Here is a 26822-nt window from a genome sequence, read left to right on the forward strand (position 1 = left end):
AGGCAGACGCTCAACCACTGCGCCACCAGGGAAGCCCAGTTTTTCAGGTTTTATTACTGATGTCCCTAGAGCTGTTTCTTGTCCTGGGCTCAGGGATCATGGAAGCTTGCTCCTGATCCATGAGTGGGGCTGGAAGTGCCGTCCCAGGCCTTTGGAGACTGGCTTTATGCAAAGGTGTTTTTTTTTAATTTATTTATTTTTGGCTGCGTTGGGTCTTTTTCCTGCGCGTGAGCTTTCTCTAGTTGCGGTGAGCGGGTCTACTCTTCCTTGCAGTGCGCGGGCTTCTCATTGCGGTGGCTTCTCTTGTTTCGGAGCTTGGGCTCTAGGCACGTGGGCTTCAGTAGTTATGGCACACGGGCTCAGTAGTTGTGCCGCACGGGCTCTAGAGCACAGGCTCAGTAGTTATGGCGCATGGGCTTAGTTGCTCCGCGGCATGTGGGATCTTCCCAGACCAGGGCTCAAACCCATGTCCCCTGCATTGGCAGGCGGATTCTTAACTACTGTGCCACCAGGGAGAAGGCTGTTATGGGGACATATCTCTCCACGTGTTACCGGGAGATTGCTTGTGAAAGAAAAGTAGCCCCATCTTTCGTGGAGTGATACCAATTGTTGTATGTCCTGTAGCTGAGAACTTTGGTCTCTTAGCACCACAGGAATGTGGTATGATTATTCTTAGGATTCTGTCCTAGACTTTCAAGTTTTGTTAATTAAATTTGTTTGACCCATTCTCAATCATCTAGGAAAACATTATCACGCTTATTAGAAATCACTATATTTTAATTCAATGTCTAAGTCCTGGAGACATGGGGAAGCTGGGCAGGGTCTGGGTGGGACATGGAAGGAGCTATGATGTTGCATTATTTCTTCCTCTTGTCATCTCTGATTAGTTGTAGCTGGAAACATTCCAAGCCTGTTTTTTTTCCCAGAGTAGACGGGGATCAGCTAATAGTTATCTTTAAAAAGGAAACAACGCCCCTAAAACATTACATGCTGACTCACCCTTGTATACCCATGCAGAATCCTCACCAGAAAATCTGTTCGCTGCTCCTAAAAATCCCCCAACATGTTACAGGAACAGATATCTGATAATGGTGATTTAAATATTGGAGTAGGTTATTTAGTAGTTCTAGAATGTTCTGTAAGAGTTTGAAGCCAGACTGATGACTAGGCTTCAGCAGTAAACTGTCAGGTCTGTGAGGTTAGGGACACTGTTTTTTTGCTATGGTCTTTCTAGAGCCTGGCACAGGGCATGGCCATGGTTGGTACTCAATACATATTTGATAAAATGGGAATAGAAGTTCTCTTTGAAAGAAAGAGGTTACATAACTGTCAGCCTCCCTTACGTAAGGCTAGTTGAGTCTAGCCTTAAGACTCAATTCCACAGACATCTTTTGAAGATTAGCCAAGGGCCCGCTCCTGTCTGCGTGTTGTGAGGAGTGAGGGGGAAAGGCCTGAGGCAGAGAGAGTAGACTGCAATGAGCAGTCTAGGCTGTCACCCCACCTCAGGGTCAGTGGAGAGCTGTTGTCACTCGTAAGACAGGTATGGTGGAGCAGAGGACAGAGGCGCAGGTGTGGAGTCAGGTGTAAATGACAGGTAAGTGCACACTGAGGTGTGGGGCCTGCAGTGGGCCTGGAAATCACGGAGTCCGAAGGGGTGCTGACAGTGACATCGGCTTTGTTCCCCTTCTGTACTGGTGAGGAAACTGAGGCTCAGAGCAGGAAAGCGACTTGTACAAGATCAAACAACCTGTTCGTGATAGAGTCCAGAGTAGAACCTGGGTCTTCTGGCTTTTAGTCCTTTTTTTCCCCCCGGTATCTGTGATTTTCAAATGCCCTGTGGAGCAACGAGGAGCCTCCTGGGTGAGGAAAGGGGGCAGGTAGCTAACCGTGTATATCTTCTCCTAAGGAAGGTTCTATTGATATTTATCCGTAGATCTCTGAAAGCACCGCATGGGCTTCACTGAGGAGGCGGCCACATGCTCCAGCTGTTGAAGTAGCGCCGACATTGCTGGTCGCTCTGGCACCTCCCAGCCTTCATTATCGTCACATTTTTGCTCCCAGATGTGGTGACACTGATCCCTCGAGAAGGATGAGCTCTTATTCCTGCCCTGGTCCTTCAGCTCTTTGCCAAGTTCCCTCTAGGGCAGTGTGAGTTGAGGCTTCTGAAAGAGTCAGCTGACACTTGAACATGCTTGTCCAGCTTGGACAAATGTCTGAATTGGGAGTGGGTTATGTAACTTTATTACATAAACCTGATTCTCCCCCAGGCCTCAGTTACCCCTTAATTAGAAGCCAGCTGCCCTCAGAAACCTGGCTGCCCCTCTGGGCTCTTTGAGTATTGTTTGGGTACCTGTCACATGATGAGCCTTCCTAAGTGATATCTTGGTGACCTGGACGAGTTAGTGCAGCTTTGAAAGGTGCACTGAGAAGTATTAGGCAAGTCAGCGTTGCTGTGACGTTCCAACACGTGATTTTTCTGCTGATTCATTTTTATCATTATTTTCCAAAAGCATCAGTATTATAGTTTGGAAATTTAATACATGGTCCTTCACTAGGGATAGTTTGAGAAGGTCTAAATCATCTAAAGCCTTACCTTGAATTTAGTAATCATAATAGTTAACAGACATAAATCACATGCTCAGTTAGGCTTTATGGTAATTGCTTTGAACTTTTTTTTGCGGTACGTGGGCCTCTCACTGTTGTGGCCTCTCCCGTTGCGGAGCACAGGCTCTGGACGCGCAGGCTCAGTGGCCATGGCTCACGGGCCCAGCTGCTCCGCGGCATGTGGGATCTTCCCGGACCGGGGCACGAACCCGTGTCGCCTGCATCGGCAGGCGGACTCCCAACCACTGCGCCACCAGGGAAGCCCTGAACATGTTTTTTAATCCTTCTGATCTCCCTGTGAGGGTGGTACTCCAGGAGACGATTATCCCTGGCTCACAAATGCAGAATCTGGGCCTTGGGAGCCCATAGCCCACCCAGAATCAAACGGGTGGGAAAGGGCAGTGTGGGGCCTTGACATCAGGTCTGCTGCCTTCAGAGCGTGGCCTGCGCTGAGCCCCTGAGCTGGGCTGGGCTTGGGAGGGGCTCGTGTGCTGGTCCACAGGTTTGTTCCCAGTGCTGAGCTGTGGCCCTGCACTGCCCTGGACTTCATGGCGGAGGAGGGTCTGCATCTCCCACTCTTCTTTTGCCTTCTTCCTGCCTCGCTGGTTTGTGCTCATGGAACAGGTGGCAATGAGAAGACTGTTTCTTGGACTAAATGACAGCAATTGCCACTCATTCTTACTGAACATGTCTTTTTTTTTTTTTTTTTTTGGTCTTAATGTAATGCCTTCTGCTGAGGTTTCGGGGAAGACAGACCCGCCCCCCCATAGAAATGGGTTCTGTAGGTGCAGGTGCCCATCTATAAGAGATGGCAGTTGGCACTTTTGCCTTCCTCTTTTCTGATGCCAACTGTCGCTTCCTCTCTGTCAGTATGTGGGACAGCAGGCCTGCCTGGGGAGAGTGATTGGAGAGTGGGCAAAGGCCTCGTAGGAGTCCAGTAGCTGAAGGCTTGGCCCCATGTGAGACATGGGCTTCCTTTCTCTTTCTTCCTTTGGGAAGCTGTGACTTGACTTCTGTGCATTCTCCAAATTTTATGTAGCATAAATTCAGTATTAGAATAGCATGCTTTAAAAAAGCCAAATTCTACCACCTTTTCCTTATACCTGTGCCTCAGTTTATTCATCTGTAAAATGGTGATAATTGCCACTGCTTGCTTCATAGGGCCAAATGAAGTAACAGCCTGGTGTGCTGGGTGTTTTAAAGAGAGGAGGCAAAGACCACGAAATCAAGCTCAAGTGGCAGATAGATTTTAATGCTATAAATGGGGCTGTGAGATGGAAGTTTAATCTTTTGCAATCTGATCTCATTTGTTCAGTCTCAGGACTTAGCTTGGGAAATCGATAAAATGAGTTAATTGTGTGTTCTCTTTTTTCCATTGGTGTAGCAGCTCTTTAGGCTTTGGACAAAAGCTAAACTCCCATGTACTTAAAGAAAAATAGCATTTGAGATGCCTGGGAGATAAGAACTGGCTCTCAGCCAGGACGATAATGAAAGCTGGGCAGGAGAGTGGGGAGGAGGGGCATTTAGAAGGCGCCCCCCGATGAAGTCTGCCGTGATGAACCCCTGCACTGACTTCAGTCTTCATGGGCCTCGCAGCACCTACCTCTGGGTAGTCGATGCATTTTGGGACATTCTTTAATGTACAGAAACAAATTGCAATTTCCTATCTGAACCTGATAATTATGAGGCCATACTTGATGTTCAGACATAAAGAAAAGGAAATGGCAGCTCTCTGGCTTGAATAATTAAACCACATCAGAGCAGCGAGTGTTCCGTAGCCCCGTGATGAGCTTTTTCTCTGAAGTTCATTTGTCCCTCATCTTTAGCACAAATGTAAAATGTAGTTGTCTGCCTCCAAATCATGGTGAACCTTGCAGAAAAGTTGGCAGAATTTGTTACAGCAGCAGCAGGGAGGCATCCGTGACTCTTGGGAGAGGTCAGGCTTCTGCTGTTATGTCGGAGCAGTGCTTGAAATGGCTTTAGAATGGTAAGCTTCCTGAGGGCAGGAGCTTTTGTCTGTTCTGTCCACTGTTCTATGCCCAGTGCTTAGAGCAATGCTGGCCACAGCGGTGCTGAGCAGATATTTTTTGGAGCGAGTGCATGGGAGCTTTAGGAAGCGCCTCCTTACATTCAGCAGTGTTGGTAGTGGGGGCAGGGGGCTAGAGGCACCGCTGAAACAATCTCTTTGGGAAACAACTATTAAATCCTGGTGATGGGAAAGGGCTCCAATGTACATTATTCATAAGCAGCCACTCAGCTTCCATGTAACCTTAATTAAATGAAATGATTTGAAAGTGTAATATTGGTAGTAATATGCTTGGGTGTTTGAGATTGGGTGATTGCTGTTGCATTAATAAATGTCTTACTGAAATAAATGACCCAGTTTGTTTTAATACAACAACATTGTTGTAGCGCAAGTAGAAAGCCACTCAGTTGGGCGTTACACTGTTACAAATTGGTTCATTTTCATAAGTGTCTTGACAATGGGGATTTGATTATTGTCATTAGTCATTGTTATTTGTTGTCTTGGATCAAACAGTTGAGCTTCTGCCTGCCAGTTCAGAAACATCCAGTTCATTGGGGAGTTTATCTCTCTGATGGAAGTATGTATACGGGGTATTTGGGACTTGGAAGGGCCTGATATCTGCTTGGGGCAGACAGAAAAGGCTTTTCACAGGGAATAACTCTGTCAAGTATCACACACAGTGGGTGGTCAAAGGAAGACACTGCTGCCGGTGCTCAACTGGTTAAGGTGCCATGGTGTCTTCAAGCCTGGGTGCATGGGTGTCCCCTACTGTGTGTCTGCCAGTGGAGTCCAGTTTGGTGGGTGCAGGTGGATGGGTGGCCCAGTAGGAGTCCTGGCTTTGCCTCTTGGTGAGACATCTCAGTGTTGATGCTATACTTACTGTGATGGGTCAGTACCGTCATTGTCGTGTACAAAGGACTCCGTGTTTATCCTATCGCGGTGTTTCTCAGTGAGGTTCTTGGAGCACCCGTAACAGAGTCACTTAGGTTGTGTGAAATGTGGACTCGTAGAACCATCCCAGATCCTCTGGAGAAGCACTTTGGTCCTCTTTATTTTGCTTTCCTCCATGGAAAAGCCTTAGTGGGCTTTTGGGCCTTGCTACCTCATTTCCATCTTGTCTCCTCTCTGTTGTCACTTCCTTGGAAAGTCCGTCTCTGACTACTCTGTCTGAAATCGCACGCTTGGTTCCCCCATTGGGTTGTTTCCAAGCCCCTTACCATGCTTTACTTCTCTCTGTAGCAGCTATCTGTGTATCTGATTTTGTCTCTCTCGTCTACTAGAATGTGAGTTCTCTGAGTGCAGGGATCCTGTCTTTTCCTCCTCTCATACCCCATTGCCTAGGGCCTGCCTGGCAAATAGTCGGTGCTCCATAAATGCATTGCATGAAGGTCTCCAGATGACTCTTGTGTGTGCTCAAGTTGCCTTATAGGAAGAGGGGAGATGAGTTGGTAAGAGATAGTTCTTCAGTAGGTTAAAGAAATGGTGGAGGGCTTCCCTGGTGGCACAGTGGTTGGGAGTCCACCTGCCGATGCAGGGGACACAGGTTCGTGGCCCGGTCTGGGAGGATCCCACTGCCGCAGAGCGGCTGGGCCTGTGAGCCATGGCTGCTGGGCCTGCGTGTCCGGAGCCTGTGCTCCGCAACGGGAGAGGCCACGACAGTGAGAGGCCCGCGTACCGCAAAAAAAAAAAAAAAAAGAAATGGTGGAAAAGGCTAGAAACTCAAGTCCTAATGTTAATAAGCTTGCACTTTTACCTTAATGAGATAACTTTACCATTGTGAACCGCAGAGAATTTAAGAACCTTAATAACTACTGGTGGTAATTGCAAAACTTTCTGCAGACATACGGCAATAGATGAAACAGTAATGGCCATTGTAGTTCTTAGTTATGACTGACCCCTTAAGGAAGATAGGGTTTTAGCAGATTCCTGGTTCTTTTGAGTTCGTCTCAACTAATTCAACCCAGAGAACATGAATTTGAGGGAAAGATGCAACCTGTCTTGAGAGCTCACACCAGAGCTTGCAAAGAGGACACAACCCAGAAGGATCTGTTCTCCTGTCTACTAATTTAAATTATAGTCTTGAAGTCAGGTGCATCTCTGTTTCAATCTGTGACTAATCAGTGCCCTTTGCAGGGTAGGGACTTGGTGGTTTTATGAATAGAATTTGCTTCTGTAAAATAATCAGTTTAAATCCTTTTATTTGACAACTCGAGCAAGAAACTCTACTGATTGTAAATGATGGTAGTGATGCCTTTAGCGCCGGCCTCACTGCGTCCCTTTGAGTTGGTAGTGGTTAAACTGAGGTGCCAACAATACTGTGAATAGAAGGCACGGCCTCCGTTCCCACACTAGTAATCTTGGAGCTGATCTAATCTGAGTATTCTTTCTTTCTTCTTTTTGCCATTTCCTTACTTAATAGGATCTCCACCAAAGAATGAAAATCTTAACAGAGCTGGTCCAGAGGCAATATGTGACATAATCCCGAAAAGAAATCTCAGTATTGTAGAAACCTCATTATTGTGAGCATTTATTTAAAAGTAGCTCTTGTATCTGCTGCTATTCTGTTAGTAGTGCACTATGATTGTAGGATCTTTTTCTGATGTATTTGTGTAGAGTAAGGCATTCTCTAATCTGAATCCAGAGGTGTTTGGCTTTGTGTTTTCTCCCTTTACCATATTTTAAACTGTATATATATGTGTGTGTGTGTGTGTATATGTGTATATAATTTTGTTGTTGACATTTTCAAGGTCTTCCAGGTGGTTAATATTGCTAATAAACCCATCCTCACCAATCTGTGCTACAAACATCTTTGGAAATTCTTTACTAATGGAGTAAAGGTTTGGTTCCTTAACTTCCACCTTCAGTAGTTCCTATAAAGGGTCATGCTTTTACAGAGGGACTGGCTGGTTTGAGTGACACATGTTTAGGAATTTTAAAAAAAGAGCACATTTGGGCTTCCCTGGTGGCGCAGTGGTTGAGAGTCAGCCTGCCGATGCAGGGGACACGGGTTCGTGCCCCAGTTCGCGAAGATCGCATGTGCCGCGGAGCGGCTGGGCCCGTGAGCCATGGCTGCTGAGCCTGCGCGTCCAGAGCCTGTGCTCCGCAACGGGAGAGGCCACAGCAGTGAGAGGCCCGCGTACAGCAAAAAAACCCCAAAAAAACAAAGAAAAAAACAGCACATTTGCCTGGCTCAGGAGGAAAGGCAAGGGTGGATTCAGAGCCTTGCTTTGGAGTCCTGCAGATCCAGGGTCAAATCCTGGCTCTGGTAATTTTTGGTATGCTTGGCAGGGTGTTTAATCTTGCCAATTAATTACCCCACTTTCTTAGGTAAACTGAGAGTAAATACTATTTTATTCATTCAAATACCAACTGCAATGGTGGGCGATGGCTCTAGCCCACATGGCGCTTACATTAAAGTGAGGCAGACAAACAAGATAAAGTATTTAGTTCCTAGACACTGTTAAGTGCTGGGGTGAGGTCGGGGTGGGGAATGAAGCCGAGAAGAGAAACATGCGGCGGGGAGAGAGGAGTGATGGTGCGATTTGAGGCTGTGCTGAGAAGTTCCCCTTTGGGCAAAGACTTGAAGCAGGTGAGGGAGCAAGCAGTGTGGGTATCTGGAAGAAGAACATTCCAGACAGAGTAACAGCAAGAGCCCAGGCCCGAGGTGCAGTGGGCCTGGGAGTTTTGGGGAACAGCAAGGAAGCCTGTGGCTGGAGCTGAGTTGGGAGAGTAGGATGTGAGCTCAGAGAGGGGGCACAGGCCAGATCGTGTGGGGTTTTGGAGACCATTGCAAGGCTTTGGACTTTTACTCCAAGATGAGGAGTAAGTGGAAGATTTTGAGCAGGACAATGACACTATCTGTCCTCATTTTCACATGATTTTAAAGTTCTTTTGAGAATTTGCATTTGTGTATGAAGGGCACCTGGCATGCAGTAGGCATCCTGTAAGACGATTCACTGGAATGCTGCTGTTAGTAGGATAAGGACGAAAGCCTTGTTCTTGTCCACTAAGCCCTGCCACCTTTGAAAAAGTCACTATTGGTGGACCTGGTGTGGGTGAGGTTGGCAAGCTGCTGATCTGGAGAGCATGTTGTACAGGACTTAACTCTTCTGGGGGCGTTTTTCAAGATTTGTGGCTGCTTCTCTCCCTACTTGGGTGCCCAGCATTCACGGTTCTTCCCTCTGGTCCTGTAACACTTTCTGCTTTAATAGGAAGGTATGTGGTCTGTTATTTAGACTCTGGTCTTGATTGAGTTGTCATGTGCCTGTGTATTGACTTTGGAAACTTCCTCATCGTGGTTTTTAGAGCAGTGGAAGCTGTGGATGGGAGAGGTAAGTGTAGGCAGGGTTTCTAGGGCCTTAACTAGTGCCAGTGACCAGTTAGCCCTGGCCCATGTAGCTAATCTCAGAGTCATCAACCCAGTGACTTTATTCTTCTTGGAGCCTTGGTCAGAGAGAATCAAGTTCTAGCACGTGGGACCCTTCAAAGCCAGGTGCACTGTATTGTGTGAAAGGAAAGAAAAGCGTACCTCTTCTCTTACGGGACTAGCCCAGCTCTGTGCTGGAAGCAACACATGGAGCCTCAGTTAGACTTGAATAATTCAGAACTGGTTAGGGTGAAGGTTATTTATCAATTTCTGTCTGTATACCTGGTATCATTAGCAGTAGAGTTACTACTTATTCTTATTGATTCAGATTTTATTTTTAGGACCCAATCTGTGGGCCACTAAGGAAGCACCGTGGATTGCTGAGGATTTGTGTTTGTAGGAGGCCCACCTGCACGATTCCCCATTTCCTGGCTTTTTAGAACCATCCGGCCAGTGAAGCCTGCTTGGAGAAGGGGTCATGTTCCTACCTTGGATACTCAGATATTTTCATTACAGGCATGTTGAAATTGTGTGGAGTCAGTTGATTCAGTGTTGATGTTAAAACATAGGAGAGATACCCTTCAACATTTAACACAGCTCAACACGTTGTGGTGTATTCATACAATGGACCAGCACACAACAGCTAAAACAAACTTGAGCTACACACAGTAACGTGAGTGGATCCCACTTTACGCAGAGCCAAAGAAGCAAGACACAAAGCAATACAAACTCTGTGCAGTTCAGCTATAGACAAAGCTCAGCTCTGTCATTCAGAGATTCTTATATAAGCGGGAATTATTTGAAAAGAGGTTCGTGGTTCACCTTTAGAGGAAGGGGTACTAGTGTTCTTGGCTGGGGCTGTAGCTACACAGATACTTCCTAATAGTTATTCTCTACGTGTGTGTATGCTGTGTGAGCTCTAGCATACACAGCTTTAAAGTACGTGAAAACCTGGAGAGAATGCTGGAATCCCGAGGCTGGTTGCTGGCACTAAAAAGCTGTGTGACCAGAGCCAGTCTCTGAACCGCTTTGTGTTTCAGTTTTGTATCTGTAAGTTGAGGGGGTGGAATTGAATTTGGGGTCTTGTCCAATTTTAGCATCGAAACTCTTTCTCAAACCCAATCTTAAGTGAAGCTCAAGATGAAAGAAGGTCGTGGCCTGATGGGTTGTCTGAGCCCCCATACCTCTGGTCTTGGGTGGCTCTTGGAGCCCTGGGAGTAACCCTAGAGTTTGAGGAAACCCTGGACCCAGTGATCTCCAAGGTAACCTCCAGCTGTGAAAAGTACATGATTCAGAATCAGGGCAGCCTTGGTTCCCATAATGGGTTAGTTCCCACTGCTGGGCTGTTTAGGGTGGGATGTTCTCCTCCCTTTGAATCCTCCCTCAGTGAAGGCAGCAGAGTGAGGCTTGGTCAGCGAGCATTTCTCCAGGGCTTGCTGAATGGGGTGGGGGAGATGGAGGGTTACAGGACCACACCTCACCCAGGAGAAGCTGAGGAGACAGACTTGTCTGACAGCAGACCTTGAGCTCGTACTGTGAACTAGGTCTTGAGGATGCGGCAGTGAATAAGATGCTCTGCCTTCTCAGCCTTGCGTTTAGTGGGGGATGCAGACATGTTGCCAGACAACATGGGGTCATGGCGCCTGTGAAAGGGGCAGTGCGGAGGAGGAGGGATGTATACCTCAGGCTTGGGAATTGGACCGTTTCTCAGGGGAAGTGAAACCCAGACTGCAGTACCTGCAGGTGGGAGTAGCCAGACAATGGGAGGAAGGGGTGGGAAAGTGTTCCAGGCAGAGGGAGGGCCTAGGAGAGAAAGCATGGTGCAGTCAGGGAAGCGAAACTGGTGTTACTTCCAAGGTGGAAATGGTTAGAGACCTTGTAGATGCACGAGAAGTCGATCCTGAGAGCCATGGAGAGATGGTTGAAGAGTTCTGAGCAACGGAGGGAAATGATGAGATTTATATTTTGAAACATCACTTTGGCTGCACTAAGGAGGATGGATTGATGTGGGGGCCAAGCTAAAGGCCAAGGGTCCACTGCTTAACCCTAGTGAGAAAAGGGGCCGCCTGAGCAGTGGTATTGGTGTGGCGGGGGAAGAGAAATGGTGAACAGATTCAGGAGAATCGGGGATCTGCTTGCATTAGCAAGGCAGAGGGGTAGTCAGTAGAGTGTCGAGGCTTTTTACCTGGGCTCCTGGGAGGATAGCGCCCCTCTCTGAGACAGGGAGCAGAAGCAAGGGGGGCTTGGGCCTCCAGAGTGGGAGGAGATGAGCTCAGTTTTGAATAGGATGAAGTCGGAGAGTCTGTAAGAAACAGCTGGGGAGGGTGACTAGGGTGGACTACTTAAAAATGGGCCGGCTCATGAGAGTCTTTGAGAGTTAGCCTAGAGCTCTGTTGTCCTGCCAGAGTCACCAGGAGGAGCTGGCCTGGGAGGGCCGGGGTGGCACTTAAGGAACTGACTTGGTGGCTTTGTCCTTAATTGATGTGTTTTCTCATGTTTCTGGGATTCTGTGTGGCTGGTCCAGAGCTCAAGGTTAAGGAGACCTTGCTCAACTGTTTTGGTTGATGGAAAGTAATGGTTTGAGACTCCAGGTTGTAATGACATCCTGGCTCCAACATTCTTTCGATCTTCACAACTGAGAGTCCCTCCAGATCCCACCAGATCCCACCATCCATCCTGGCTGCCCGCCCGGCTCTGACACGCCCTGGGACCAGCAGCTGTTTCTCTGCTTCTTACCATGCAGTGCACCTCTCATTTATGCCCAAGTGGTAGTGACTGGCCTTGGTCTTGTTTCGTCATCCAGCCTCATCCTGGTCTGAATTCCTGCTTTTTTTTCACACCTCAGTCTGTAGGGAAACAGTTCTTTTCCTAAACCTCAGAAGACAAGTCTTTGCTTCCTGCTACCAGCTATCCCTGTGTACGCCCTCTTCTCGAGTCCTCCTGGTGTGTGGTCCTCAGAATGCTGCATTCGAGCCTCTCCAGCCGAGCCTCAGCCTGCCCACAGGTGCTGCTTCTCTGGCCTTTTGTGGTTCTGGGATTGCCAGTGTTTACTGTGCATTCTGGCAGGGCTCTTGTCCATCTGCTTCCAGTTAGAAGATCAGTAAGGGTAGATGCTACTTTTGGAGTCCACATCTGTCTGTGCACTCTCAGGATCAAAGAGTTGACCCCCAGGGCCCCGCAGAGGCCCGGCCTGCTGATAACATGGCAGCCTGTCACCACATGGGCTTGATTTTCACCTCTTACCATCTGTGTCATCAAATAGCTCCATCTCCACATTAGGTGTGGGATTCAAAAGCCGTGCGTCACCTGGGTTGCCCTCTTTCCTTTTCTCTTTCCAGATCTTATTTGTCTGATACATTCACCCTCTGTTCTTCCTTCCGCAGGCACTAGGTGCTCAGGTGCTGCTTGGTTGCTACAGTCGTATACTCCTAAGAGTATGCCACTACCATGGAGAGTTTCGAATAGATCTCATAGATCAGGGGCCTTTGAGTCTCTTGGAGGTGCTCCTGCCTGGTGCTTGTGACTCCAGCGTCAAAGCCTGATGTGGTGAGAAATCCTTCTGTTGGCTCTCCTTCCTGGAGTGTGGTGGCTGCTACTGCCCGCCTCCGTTCTTGATCCCTGTTTGCCTGAGCGTGGTCCCCTGAGGAGCAGGGGGAGTGACCTTCAGCCTCTGTTCAGAAGCTGCAAACTACTTGTGTATCCTTAACATTTTTTCTGGTTGTAACCTGGTTACATTGGAGTATGCGCCTGTGAGGCCAGGTAAAAAGGTCAAAACTGTGGTGTTACAGAAATAAGTTCAGTGTCAAGGAGTGTGAATTACATCTTTAAACTTGGGAAAGGCTGTGAAAGATTTGTGTTTACTTAACTGAAGCTTAAGAGAGCGTGGTCTGTAATTGATTGTTATTAATGATATTATTAGCGAGGAACTTGTTTCATTGTTGTAGGAAACGCAAGAATGCCTTTTTTCCTGATTCCCACCCTATTTGAGCATTATTCTTCATCCAAGGAGAGATAAGAACCATCACAAAGATGAAAAATTTAATTATAATTTTTCATGGTGCCAACCTAAACTAAGTCAAATTAAAAAAAAAAACTGGTACTTTTTACTAAGGAGGAGATTCTTACTACATAACATGTAAACCATATTCCAGAATGATGCTTCCTGGTTGCTCTACCCATTTGGAACTCCATGCTCTGGTGGCAGATTATTAGTGAGGACCCACCAGATTTCAAAGGGCCATCTGGTTATAATGTTAGAAAGAGTTGTTAGGAGTTTGACTGGAATCTTTATAAAGAAAAACCAAAAGGATTGAGATTTAAGGATTTTGAATAAGAGTAAGATTGTGAGATGCTGACAGTAACTTCCAGGGAGGGTTGAGCTAGAGAGTCTTTGTCTCCCCAGCCTCTGTGGTTTGGGCTGATAGAATACCCACACCAAAAACTAGTTAGAGATGGTGGCTTCAGGAATGGCTAGTCAGCACTCTGTTATGCTCAGATTCAGGACTGTTGGTAAGTTGTTGAGGTCATGATGTTGCCAAAATGCCAAGATGGCTCTGAGTCTGCAAAGCAGGCCACGTGGTCTGCTAACCAAAGGATGCTTACAGGAAGCCCAAGGTGAACCTGCAGTCCTGAGCACAGGCAGACAAGGAGGGGTGGGGCAGGAGAGAAAGGAGAGAGGGCAGAGTTTGTTTCAAGAGTGTAATAACTCCACCTGCTGATAACATCCAATCCTTTGGATTAACTACTCTTCTCCTTTGAGAGAGGAATGAGTTTGGGGTGAAGTAAGACAAAAGACTGCCTCCTCACTGCTCCCTGGAGAGGGCAGAAAAGACTCTTATGGGCTGAAGCAGAAAATGGGGAGAGGAAAGAAAGGCCTTTGAGAAATTCTGGGCTGGCCTGGGGCCATGCAGTTCTTTTGCCTTGGTGATTTGGGGAAAAGCTCAAACTATAGTGTGCATGCAAAACACCTGGGGATATTTTAAAATGGAGATTCTCATTCATTGGGTCTGGGTTGGAGATTCTTCATTTTTAAGAAGCTCCCAGGTGTTGCTGCTGCTGCTTCTGGTGTGTGAACCATACTTGGAATAGCCGGCTTCTGATCCATTCCTCTGGGCCATGCTGGACTGGGTTACTGCTATGACAGCCTTTGCCCTGTGTCAAGGTCACTTACTAATTGCAGACGCTCCCTCTGGCTTAGTATTCCTAATATGCGGCCATCTCTACATCTCTAGCTTCTCAGTGGGTCTGTGCAACGCTGGACCATTGGGAAGGTTTGTTACCTGGCTCTTCTTCATCTGGGTTACATTCCTTCTGCGAATTCTCTCTGAACGTTTTGCCTTTCTTTCCCCATGTTAAAAGTGGGGGAATGGTTTTTTAAGTTACTTTTTTTTTTTAAAACTGTAGTGTGTGGCAGTCAAGATTGCCTTAGGACTTAAAGTGAAGATTGCATGCTACAGAGATGATATGGTCAGGGACTCAAGGATGCCTGACTAATACCATATGCTAACACATATATATGGAATTTAAGAAAAAAAATGTCATGAAGAACCTAGGGGTAAAGCAGGAATAAAGACGCAGACCTCCTAGAGAACGGACTTGAGGTTATGGGGAGGGGGAAGGGTGAGCTGTGACAGGGCGAGAGAGAGTCATGGGCATATACACACTAACAAACGTAGTAAGGTAGATAGCTAGTGGGAAGCAGCCGCATGGCACAGGGATATTGGCTCGGTGCTTTGTGACAGCCTGGAGGGGTGGGATAGGGAGGGTGGGAGGGAGGGAGACGCAAGAGGGAAGACATATGGGAACATATGTTTATGTATGACTGATTCACTTTGTTATAAAGCAGAAACTAACACACCATTGTAAAGCAATTATACCCCAATAAAGATGTTAAAAAAAAAAAAAAAAGGATGCCTGACTACTGCCTCGTAAGCACCTGTACTCTTCCCTGGGACCCTCTTAAGGAACAATTGCCAAATACTAAACAAAGTTCCATTAGATTTTGATTGGCCCTAAGCCCAGTGCCTTCCAAAGCAGAGTTCTGGGTTGGAGCATTGCAGTGTTTTGAGTGGTGGAAATGGCCTCAGCTCACCTGAGCCACATCCGTGTCTAGGGGTCTTACCATGCTCTGGTTGTGTCCCCTGCAAAGCAAAGACAGGAGGGAGAGAGCAGAGAGGGCCTGACATTGAGGAGACTTTATCTCCGGTTCAGTTTTGCTGATCCCTGGACCTGGAGGAGAGAAGGTGAAGAGAAGGGAGAAGCACCGTGTGTCACCTTAGGCCGCCAGTGACCATGTCCTAGTAGTAGTCAATGTTCTGGATCTAACCAGTTGGTATTATGTGCTTTGGGGGAAGAGTGAGGAACTAGGTGGAGAGGGTGGTAGGCACCTTTCATACTATGCAGGCCTTTTCCTATTGGGACATAATTTAAGGATAGCTCTGTGTACGGTAGCTGAAGTTTTCTTGTCAGTGGGCATACTGCTGCACGGTAGTTAACGCTTCAGAGATGCTCAGTGAAGCTGGGATTCCCACGTGTGAAAAGGCATTCTCTCAAGCCCTCACGTGAGCGGCATCATGCATCACTGTCCTCAGTGTGGCAGCTCAGGAGAAAACAAGATCCTGATTTAGCAGAAGCATATGTCACATAAAACACTGCTTTAACTATGACAAAGTGAAACTGAATTAGTCATTTAAGAATTTACTCTAGTGAATATCCAAACATGTGCTAATGTACAAGAGAAAACTTGCTCCTCCCTTGCTGTCATTGGACCACACCTGCGTGTGGTTTTATGTTCTTCCTTAAGTTCCCAGCCAGGGCTTTGCTAAAACATCTGGGCCGTGAATCTTGGCTCTGAGTTTGGGTTATGGGTACTGGGTTATGGGTGGTGAATCCCTGCAGGTGGGCTCAGGACACGGAGGGCCTCTGTGGACTATGGAGCCCTGGCCCTATGTCCAGTGTTTTCAACCAGCCCAAGGAGCTCATGGCAGGCACATGGGGCCCTGTTGAATATTTGTCAGTATTTAGTTAACCCTTTTGGTAGAGGATAACATTAATGTGTCCAATGTTGGAGGCCCATTAGCATCAGTGAACCAAGTTGGGTTTGCAGGGGAAAAATAACTGCAAGATATCTTGTATTCCTCAGCTAACCGTTCTGCGGATGCACATAGGGGCAATTGCTGAAAGGATGTGCAGCTTCAGCCCGCCACTTAAAAGCAGCTCAAAGCTCAGCCAAAAATGTCTGTAGGGGGCTTCCCTGGTGGCGCAGCGGTTGAGAGTCCGCCTGCCAATGCAGGGGACACGGGTTCGTGCCCCGGTCCGGGGAGATCCCACATGCCGTGGAGCGGCTGGGCCTGTGAGCCATGGCCGCTGAGCCTGCGCGTCCGGAGCCTGTGCTCCGCAACGGGAGAGGCCACAATAGTGAGAGGCCCGCGTACCGCAAAAAAAAAAAAAAAAAAAAAATGTCACGCGTGGTTGAGACCTTCTCACTTAGGGTAAGGTCGTTGTGTTCTGGGATGAACCCTTGGAGGTGAGAATCTCAAGAGTCACCTACATTTTATTCACCTAAGAGGCAAGGCTGCTGGCTCTGTATCTAAGCCAGGACTTCGGAAGTGGAAGGAAACTCAGACACCTTGTCAAGCTGCAGTTCTCTCATGTCTCCCTTAGCCTCTGCTGTGTGTATCACTGTTGCTGGACAACCAGTCCTGAAGCATGGTCTTCACATGTCACTGATCTGTCCTGGAGCCTCTGACAGCCTCTAGTGCTGAGAAGCCTCCCAAATCTGCCTTACCCGACCTGTCCAAACCCATTTCCCACTATTGCCTGACATGCATTTTCTGTTTCAGGTAGGTTTTCTTTTTCCTCCCCATATTTCAGTTGTTTTTCTTCTGACCATTAGGTACAAAAGATAAGGACATAGAAAATGTCTTAGGTTGGAAATGTGCAACTTCAAACTTCACTAAGGAACTCCAGATTTAGACATGCTGGAATGTGTATTGCATCCATGGTTAGAGAGGGTGGATTAAATGCAAACAAAATGGAAAAGTTGTGTTTCAAGCCTAAGCAGTTACTAAGGGTCACTCTGCTCTTAGAGTTGTGCTTGGATCATTCATCTAGAGGTCACTGCTATCTATTCTTCACATTCATTCAGTGGAAGATAAAGGTGTATAATACTGACGGTCAGTTGGGTGCTGAGGGAGGTACTTAGGGGGCAGATGGCCTTGGTGTCCTCGGGGTTTTTCGTCTTTAGTTGCAGGGCCTGTGTGGGTCGGGTTCCATGTTCTGACCTGCTCCCCTCTGGTGAAGATCTCTTCCCTGAGCCATTCCTCAGTTGACTTCTGTTGGTACCTGAGTTACCCGTGCCGCAGGAGCAGGTAGTTGAGAGTTACTGCACTGATGATCCAGGAGAGCTTACTACCTTGTCTGCCTTACGTTACCACGGTCTTCATTGGTTTACTCCTGTTTCTAAGTGTTTGGCCCTTTCCTTCTGTTTAAATCGTACCACCTCTGGCAGCCTTTTCCAGTTAACCCAACCCCACCCCGTCGCACTTCCAGTCTGTACCCACACTGTCGGAGGCTTAACTGTTTTTCAAAATTGAGTTGTAGTTTATAAGCTGCTTGAAGTGAGGGATGGTTTTTCCCCTTTATCTGTGTTTTCTTTATGATGATAGCTAGCTTGGTACTTGGTACATATTTTAATATTGATTTCGATGGGGTCTTCGGGACATGTGATATGAATGTTATACTTAATTGGAATCCAGAGAATGTGGCAACTAGGTTTGGAGCCTGTTCTCCAGAGCAACAATTGCTACTTGACACCTTGGCCGTTAAACAGTTTGAGCAGTAATGAAAGAAACAACTGATTTTAAGCAGTGTAGTGTCTCTACAACTCTGAATATTGACTATTAAAGTATAGCTCTAGGTAAACACACAGACTGACTTGCTCGATGGAGAATGTTAGCGATAATAAGCAGATTACATCGTGGAGGAAGTGTCCATTAATTTTGCAGGGAATCGTTTACTCTGATCTTGACAGGTGGTCTCTTGCCTGGGCTTCAGTGGGGCTGGTCAGTCTTGTCCTTTCCTGGCTCACACCTCTAGCCTCTTAGGCAAAAACTGTATGTAGTTTCTCCTTTGTTGAGGATTGAGTATCAGTTTCGGTGGCTGCTGACTTTCCTTTGCCAATCCCAGGTTGTGCTGTCTTCAGTTTCATGTTTCTTTCACTGCCCCATCTCAGTTTCACTTGAATCTCAGTTTCACCAGGGCCTGTGATCTACTGCCCTGGTTTCTTTGTTGGCATTGAGTCCTTTGGCACCTGCGGCTGCTTCATGAGCTGTCAGGGGTTTGCCTCTAGACATTTCAAGGCTTGGGACTTGTGTTGGAGTTTCACTCTCCCTCCCTGACCACTGGCTTGTGTCATTTGATGATGCCTGATTTGGAACCTAAAACTTTTTGCCTGTTATATCTTCAAATCCATCATGCTTATTGCCTGGAAAATAAGCCCCATATTCTGTTGCTATAAAGTGATGAATGATTTTTAACAAATATACCAGAATTTACACGTTACAAGTTTTATTGCCGAGTGAAGTCATTTTAGGACTATTGCTCAGGAAGTTTTGGAAGTTCTAATTGCGTTCAAGCCATCTTATAATTTACACATGGACCAAACACATTTCATCAGTACAACTAAATAAGCTTTTATTGAGCACTTGCGATGAGCCAGGTAGCGCAGTAGGTCTGAGAATCAAAAGAATGGTTCTGGCTGCTTTTGTGGAGCCTACAGTCTGGTTGATATAAGTGTATGGGCAGCCCTGGGACAAGCGGGATGCATTGGCATGTGATGAGGGAGACGACATGGATTCAAGAGGTTCATCTCTGTGGAATGGGTGTGGGAGGAAAGTCAGAGAAGGCTGAAGTCATGAAGAATGGGGAGGATTTCAGGAGGATAAGATAAGGGAGGGAGGGGCATTCCAGGAAGAGGGAACCATACCAACAACCAGAAAGTCCAGGGCTTGCTCGGGAAATGGGATAATTCCATTGGACTGGCTGACTGCATGTGCAGTGACAGTTCCTCATCACACCGGCCCCCGGCCCCCGTGGGTGGGTGCCAGGTGAGGCTTCAGGGTCTGGGCTGGCTCAGCAGGTGTCTCCCAGAGCATCTGAGAGCAGATGTTAGTCAGAGATGGGGGGTATATTGTGGCCAAGCTGAGGAGCCAGCATAGAATCCAGTGTTGGGCCCCTGGGCGAGTGGGAAGTTAGAGACTGAGGAGAGGAGGTGGGAACAGGACAGGAAGTAGGAATGCAAGGCAGGGTGCGGGTGTGTGTGTGTGTGTGTGTGTGTCAATTTTTAGGGATATTCAGTGTGAACGAGGCCAGAGGCAAAGGACTTACACTCATATAGAAGTGGGGATGATACTGGGGAAGTGGGCATCTCATAAAGGTCAAACTGAACAAAGGAGAGAGTGGAGACAGTGGCCAGAGAGCACCAAGGGCCTTGAATAACAGCCTGAAAGAGGCTCTGGGAACCATTGATCCTTCTCAAACAAGGAGTGAAAGGCCAGACCTGTGTTTTAGGAAGGGGGATCTCCTAGCTATTGGTAGGATGGGTTGGAGAGGAGAGAGACTGAAGGCAAGGAGACCATAGCACTTGGCAGCCTAAGTTTAAAGGCAAAGAACGCCTGAACCAAGATGATTCAAATGGGGAAAGGGAAAGGGTTGGTGTGGGAAGCAGGTGGGAAAGGGTTTGGTGACGGCTTAGGTGCTGGGTGACCATATGTCCTTGTTTGCACCAGAGATGCACGGTTTATGCCTATTGACCTGGCATAGATGAATCATATGAAGCTGCCTTTCTGTAGGTCAAAAATGATCCTAGGTGGCCATTTCATATGCATCAACCTAATATTAAAAGGGCTTCCTTTCACTCTTAGAAGTGTCCCAGTTTGGGTAGTAAATTACTTGGTCATCTTAGTTAGAGGTCGGGAGATGAGGCAGAAGAAAGTTTTTTCCAAGGTTCTGAGCTTGGTGACCAGGAGAGTAGCCAGAAGTAATTAGAATTGGGAGGTGGGTGATACTGTCCTATCTTGTTTCCTAAATTTGGGACTGACTCACACCTTACTTTCAAGTAATTCCATTCTCACTAAAGATGGAACACACTTTGACCCCTGAGGATATGTGAAAACCAACAGCCTGTGAAGGTGGTTCATGTAGAAACCATAACAGCCATTGTTCGGGCTCTTGGAAAACTACTTTGAATGACGTGACTCACATCTGGATGAGTAAGTTCTGGTGGGTGTGTTTGCACACGAGGCCCCCTGAACTGTGGACACTCCTCACACGGGTGGTCAGAGTAAGCGATTGGTCAGCCTAGGCCCCAGGGTTCATGGCCTTCTGTTCAGTGTTTATAGGCTCTGTTTCCCCAAGGCCAGCCAGCCTCGCAGATGCTGGTCCTTATTCACAACGAGGGCTGGGTATGGGTGTGTCCATGGCTTGGTGCAGACCCACCACCTGTATGAGGACAGAGCCCCTCTCACTCATGGAGCCCAGTGCACTTGCCTCCTTCATCATGGAAGCCAGTACCAAGTGTTGGGTGGAGAATCAGAAATGGCACTGTGATAAAGCTGCTTTTAGCCTTTTTACTCTCAAGATCTTGCTTCACCCCCTTTATTTCATGGGTTAACTACAGGCCCTGGTGTGCTGAGGAGGAAAATACAAGTATGGGGTGGGCCAAAAGGTTGGCTCGTTTTTTTCTGTAAGATGGCTCTTAGTAGCACTTAGTTGTCTTTAACTTCATTTGAAACAATTTTGTTAGATTGTATGTGACAGCTGTCACATTAGCATGCATTTAAAAAAATACATCAAAATTGGTGAATTTTTGTGTAGCCATTTTAATATTGAAGGTAGAAGAAAAAAGCAACATTTTTGGCATATTATGCTTTATTATTTCAAGAAAGGTAAAAACGCAACTGAAATGCAAAAGATTTGTGCAGTGTGTGGAGAAGGTTATGGGACTGATCGAATATGTCAAAAGTGGTTTGTGAAGTTTCATGCTGGAGATTTCTCTCTGGACGACGCTCCACAGTCGGGTAGACCAGTTGAAGTTGATAGCAATCAAATCGAGACATTAATTGAGAACAATCAACGTTATACCACGCGGGAAATAGCCAACATACTCAAAATATCCTAGTCAAGCGTTGAAAATCATTTGCACCAGCTTGGTTATGTTCACCGCTTTGATGTTTGGGTTCCACTTAAGTTAAGCGAAAAAAACCTTCTTGACCGTATTTCCGCATGCGATTCTTTACTTAAACGTTCCATTTTTAAAACAGATTGTGATGGGCGATGAAAAGTGGATACTGTACAATAATATGGAACGTAAGTGATCATGGGGCAAGCGAAAGGAACCACCACCAACCACAGCAAAGGCCGGTCTTCATCCAAAGAAGGTGGTGATGTGTATATGGTGGGATTGGAAGGGAATCCTCTGTTATGAGCTCCTTCCGGAAAACCAAAGGATTAATTCCAACAAGCACTGCTTCCAGTGAGACCAACTGAAAGCAGCACTCGACAAAAAACGTCCAGAATTAGTCAACGGAAAACACATAATCTTCCATCAGGATAACGTAAGACCGGATGTTTCTTTGATGACTGGGCAAAAACTGTTACAGCTTGGCTGGGAAGTTCGGATTCATCTGCTGTATTCACCAGACATTGCACCTTTGGATTTCCATTTATTTAGGTCTCTACAAAATTCTCTTAATGGAAAAAATTTCAATTCCTTGGAAGACTGTAACAGGCACCTGGAACAGTTCTTTGCTCAAAAAGATAAACAGTTTTGGAAAGATGGAATTATGAAGTTGCTTGAAAAACGGCAGAAGGTAGTGGAACAAAAGGGTGGATACACTGTTGAATAAAGTTCTTGTTGAAAATGAAAAATGTGTCTTTTATTTTTACTAAAAAACTGCAGGCACTTTTGGCCAACCCATAATTACGCCTGCTTCTGTTTCACAGGTGGAATTACTGGCCATGTCATGGCATCATTCTCCAGAGGATAAATGGCTTTGTCAGGCAGACCATGATAGTAGAAGATAGTTTAGTGGGAGCACAGTTTTTGAAATGGGTACACTCCAGAGGGTCCTGCTGTGAGAAATGTTGTATACAAAGTGTTTAAAACTAACAGGTTTACCCTGGGAGGGGGAAGGGTAAGCTGGGACGAAGCGAGAGAGTGGCATGGGCATATGTACACTACCAAATGTAAAGTAGCTAGTGGGAAGCAGCCACATAGCACAGGGAGATCAGCTCGGTGCTTTGTGGCCACCTAGAAGGGTGGGATAGGGAGGGTGAGAGGGAGGAGACACAAGAGGGAGGAGATATGGAGATGTATGTATATGTATAGCTGATTCACTTTGTTATAAAGCAGAAACTAACACACCATTGTAAAGCAATTATACTTCAATAAAGATGTTAAAGAAAAAAACCTGACAGGTTTTTTATTACTGGACAGGTCCACAGACAACAGGTCCTAGCTTCAGTTTTTGGTAGCCTAATAGTTATAGAAAGAGTCAGTACCCCATCATGGGCGTTGTGTGTTACATACCAGGTGTGTGGAATAAGAACTCTAAGAACACCAGAGTACTCAGTCTGTGTTAAATCTTTGATGAAGACAACACTGATCTGCATAGAGGTTTTTTTTTTTTTTTTGATAAATGTTCCCATGGGACAGTGGTATAGATTGAGGGTTAGCTCTGTAGTTTTCTCCTAGATGGCTTCTCCCTTCCCTTCAGAATGAACTACCCTTTTCTCTTTATTTCATTATGAAATCTTTAGTGTTTTCATTGAATTCTTTTTGACTACAAAAGAACTCGAGTATTATAGAAAATTAGGAAGATGCAGGAAACAATAGAGAGAATCAGGGTCATTCCTAATCTTACCACTCTTCCCCTTAACACGTTTCCTCCTTCCTTCTTCTAATCCCACCTGGTTGGAGATAAACTGTTAGGTTTTGTTGTAAACTTTCCAGACTAGCCTTTTGCATGCACAGACTATGTATCCAGAGATCCATGTTTTTTGTTTGTTTGTTTAACAAAATAAGCATCATACTGTATACATTTTGTGACTTTTTCATTTAATACACCTTGATTATCTTCCCAAATCGTACGTATTCGTCTACTACTACATCTTAGTTACTACAGGATTCACATGGGTGACTGTACAATATGTTTCCACCCCATGGTTGATGGAAATTTAGGCCAATTCTCAATTTGTACAGTTATAAACCATGGTGCAGTTAATATCCCTATTTATTGACTTCATCATCAGGCTAGTGTTTTTGTAGGAGAGAACTCCTAGACTTGACCTGACGAGGTCAAGTTGCCCTCCAGGTTTAATCCATTTTGCTGTTCTGTGTTCTGCGTGACTGTGCCTGTTTCCTTACCTCTTGGCATTACACGTCTTTTAATACTTTGCAAAAACTTTTAGGTTAAAAAATGGTATCCTTCTGTTTAATGGTCATTCCTTGAATCGTGAGTGAGGTTGAGCATCTTTTCGTATGTGGATTGGCTCTTTGAATTTCTGTCTATTGATAGGTTGTTAATATTTTGTTCCTGATTTATAGGAGCTTTGAGAATAAGGTATTAAACCTTCCTTTGTATATTTGAGAATTTTTTTTAATATTCACTTATTTGTTTGGCTGAGGCAGGGCTTAGTTGGAGCATGCAGGATCTACTTGCCTGACCAGGGATCGAACCCGGGCCCCCTGCAGTGGGAGCACGGAGTCTTAACCACTGGACCACCAGGGAAGTCCCTTGTGAATGTTTCTTATCTGTCATTTGTTTTTAAATTTGTTTATGGAGAGTCTTTAAAAAGAATGGTGTCAAATCTGTCTGTCTTTTTCCTTTATGGATTTTGAATTTTATGTCATGCTTATTTAGGCTTTGAAATTCTTCAAGTATTTTTGGAGCCCAACAGTCTTGATATTTATTCAGTGATGCAGTAAGTTAACTAATATTAGAGTATCTACTTGATGTGTTCTGTTCCTACTTATTAAAGCATCATTTCTTCCCCTCATTAATTTCACTTTGAGCTCCTGTATGTCAGAGGCGTTCATTCATTACAGCGGCTTTTTAGGAAATTGAATATCCCCCTTTTGGAAAATCTGAGAGTTATGGTCCAGCTAAGCATTTGACCAGCCTCTTCCAGGAACCTCTTGGTTTCCATGGCACCTTTATAACCCTTTTATAAGGATCTTTGAGCAGACAGGGTGCTTTTTCATTAAAAACTGACTCAGCCAAAGTCGTGGGTTTCAAACGCATCCTGCTTTCCTGAGGTTTGTTAGAACAAGTGCCCAGAGGCAGGAGCTCCCCACGCTAATCTCCCTTCCCCTTTAAGATGTGTGACCTTGAGTTTGTCACTTAACCTTTCTAGAGTCCTCTACTTATTTTTCAAATGCAGGACTCAGTCATCCCTTTTAATGCCTCTCCCGTCACTGTTTCTTGGTTTCATGATTCTTTTGAATTTCAGCTTAGGGCTGTGTCTCTGCTACTGTGGTTTTCTTGTCTGTCATTTCCCTCTTCTGATCTTTTCTTTCCATCTTTTGAGCGTCTTATTTGAAATTCCTTTAGGCAGGCAGTTATTCATTTGGATTCTTCTCTTTGTTTCTGCAGGCCCTTAGATGTGTCTGCCTCATTTCCTGGGCTCTGTCTTTGCAGCTGAAATTAGAAACCTGAAGAAGCATAGCAGATGCTAGAATCTTATGAAGTAACAGGCCCAAAATAGCCCAAGTCCACTGGTAGAGGGCTTGGCTATAATTCCAGTGACAGCTCCTGATGGGGCTGACCTGACCAGATCCCCTGTTTCTCCTAGACTTTTGAGGATGGCCTCAGCACATCCTCACCCCCTTGGCCAAACCCTTGACTTTTGTAGTCCCATTTCCCCCATTTTTTCCTTTTAGTGTGTTAATATTAAAGGGTTTGGGAAAATTTCAGTACAAACCTGTGTGTAAATGGGAGTTCAAATCTACAGAAACTGCAAGCAGTCACTGAACAGAAGTTGGGGTTGGGGGTACTCAGCTGTGGGTAACAGGGTGCGGTGATAAGTCAGGTGGCCCTTGGGCATGTGGCTTATTTGATAAACAAATGGCTGCCCGTGTACCCTGAGAGCCTCCTGCACAAGGAGAGAAGCAGCCTGGAGTGATGGAAAGAAGGCAAAATAGGAACCAGATTTGAACCCTCCCAGTTTGGGGGCTACCAGTTGCTTTTTGTTTTAGGTACATCCCTTAACTTCTGAGTCTACCCATTTCATGGGGTGGTTGTAAGGATTAAGGGATAAGATTCGTGTATGCTGACTACTAGGAAGTGCTATCTATAAATGGTAATGATAGCTTTTTAGTACTTGTGGTGGTGACGGAATTACCAAGAATACAAGGATGGGTATGAAAATAAGTTGAATATGAGTAAAATCTGTAAATGTACTAGGAGACTTTATCTATAAAGTGCTAAAGAACTTGGGAGGCGAGAGCTTCTATCAACCTGTGGGTAGGAGGGGAACGCACAACATTTATATACTAAATACTCATTGATCAATCAGAGCTGCTGTAAGATGGGCTGCCAGATATTTAACAATTCCTTTTTAAAACTCCAGTGCATTCGAATGATAGGATAGGACTTTGTCGAGTTTGCTTTGTCCAAGTGGTGAGTGACTGCAGTGTACCCACATGCACAGGTGGAGCCCTTACTAAGAATTCCCTTATCCTGGTGGCACAGAGATACCCAAGAACACCTGCTGATATGTGATTTGAATGCACTTCCTCATAGAAACATGTTTTCTAAATTTGGGTATATCGGCTGTGTGAGATGTCCTGGGAACTTACCACTTCTAGGATGGTTTCTATGGAAAAAGTGAATTCTGAGTTCCAGACTTAGAACTTAGAATACAGCTTGTTTGAATATTGAAAAAGAAAACTCTCACTTAATGCTACAGGAGGATGTGGGACCATGTTATAAGTGAAGTGGCGATACAATGAGGTTCTCCCTAAATGGATCGAAGAGGTAGTAGCCCTGCTGTGTTGCATTGTAACACGGGCCAGGTCAGTTGTAGGAAGACTTTGGTACCTAAGAGGGTAGGAAACTATTCTGCTTTGATTTTAAACATTACATTTTGAAATCTTGGTTTCAGAAAATTGCCTTAAAAGAAGGATAAAAAAGGAAGGGGCAGCATCAGTAGCAGGAACAGCAACCCACCCGTGGTGGGGTGGTGGTGATTTCCTGGCTTCCTGTAAATGCTGGCTATAGAGCTTATGAATGTTGGTTGTTGAATTCTAGATTGATGTGGAGACAAACCCAATAAGGGATGTTAGGTAACATCCCACAGCTGTTGTTTCCTGGATTCCCTGTCCATTTGGGCTATTGTAATAGAACACCATAGATTAAGCGGCTTTTAAACAACAGGAATGTATTTCTCCTTGTGGAGGCTGTGAGTCCATGATCAAGGCACTGGCAGATTCAGTGTCTGGTCAGGGGTGCTTCCTGTTTCATGGATAGCCATCTTCTCTCTGTGTCCTCAGATGTTGGAAGGGGAGAACTCTGGGCTCTTCAGCCCCTTATAAGGGCACTGATCCTGTTCATGGGGACTCCACCCTCATGACCCAGTCACCTCCCAAAGACCCCACTCCAAACACCATCACATTGGGAATTAGGTTTCAACATAATGAATTCTGGAAAGACACAAATATTCAGTCTATATCACCCTGTCAGCAAGCAATGGGTTCGTTCTCATGGGCGGACCTGAAGTCTGTCTTCCATGAACACCCTTTGTTAGTTTCCTTCAGAGGAGAAACTT

The 26822-nt window shown here is 45.9% G+C and overlaps 1 protein-coding gene across 3 annotated transcripts in view; it reads left to right on the forward strand.

The window, feature by feature from the left end:
- The window catches only part of MYO5B (myosin VB), a 387779-nt gene that overhangs the window by 90937 nt on the left and 270020 nt on the right, over window positions 1-26822 (forward strand). The window lies entirely within an intron of this gene.

The sequence above is a fragment of the Orcinus orca genome, chromosome 15 (assembly GCF_937001465.1).
Source record: "Orcinus orca chromosome 15, mOrcOrc1.1, whole genome shotgun sequence".
NCBI classification, from domain to species: Eukaryota; Metazoa; Chordata; class Mammalia; order Artiodactyla; family Delphinidae; genus Orcinus; species Orcinus orca.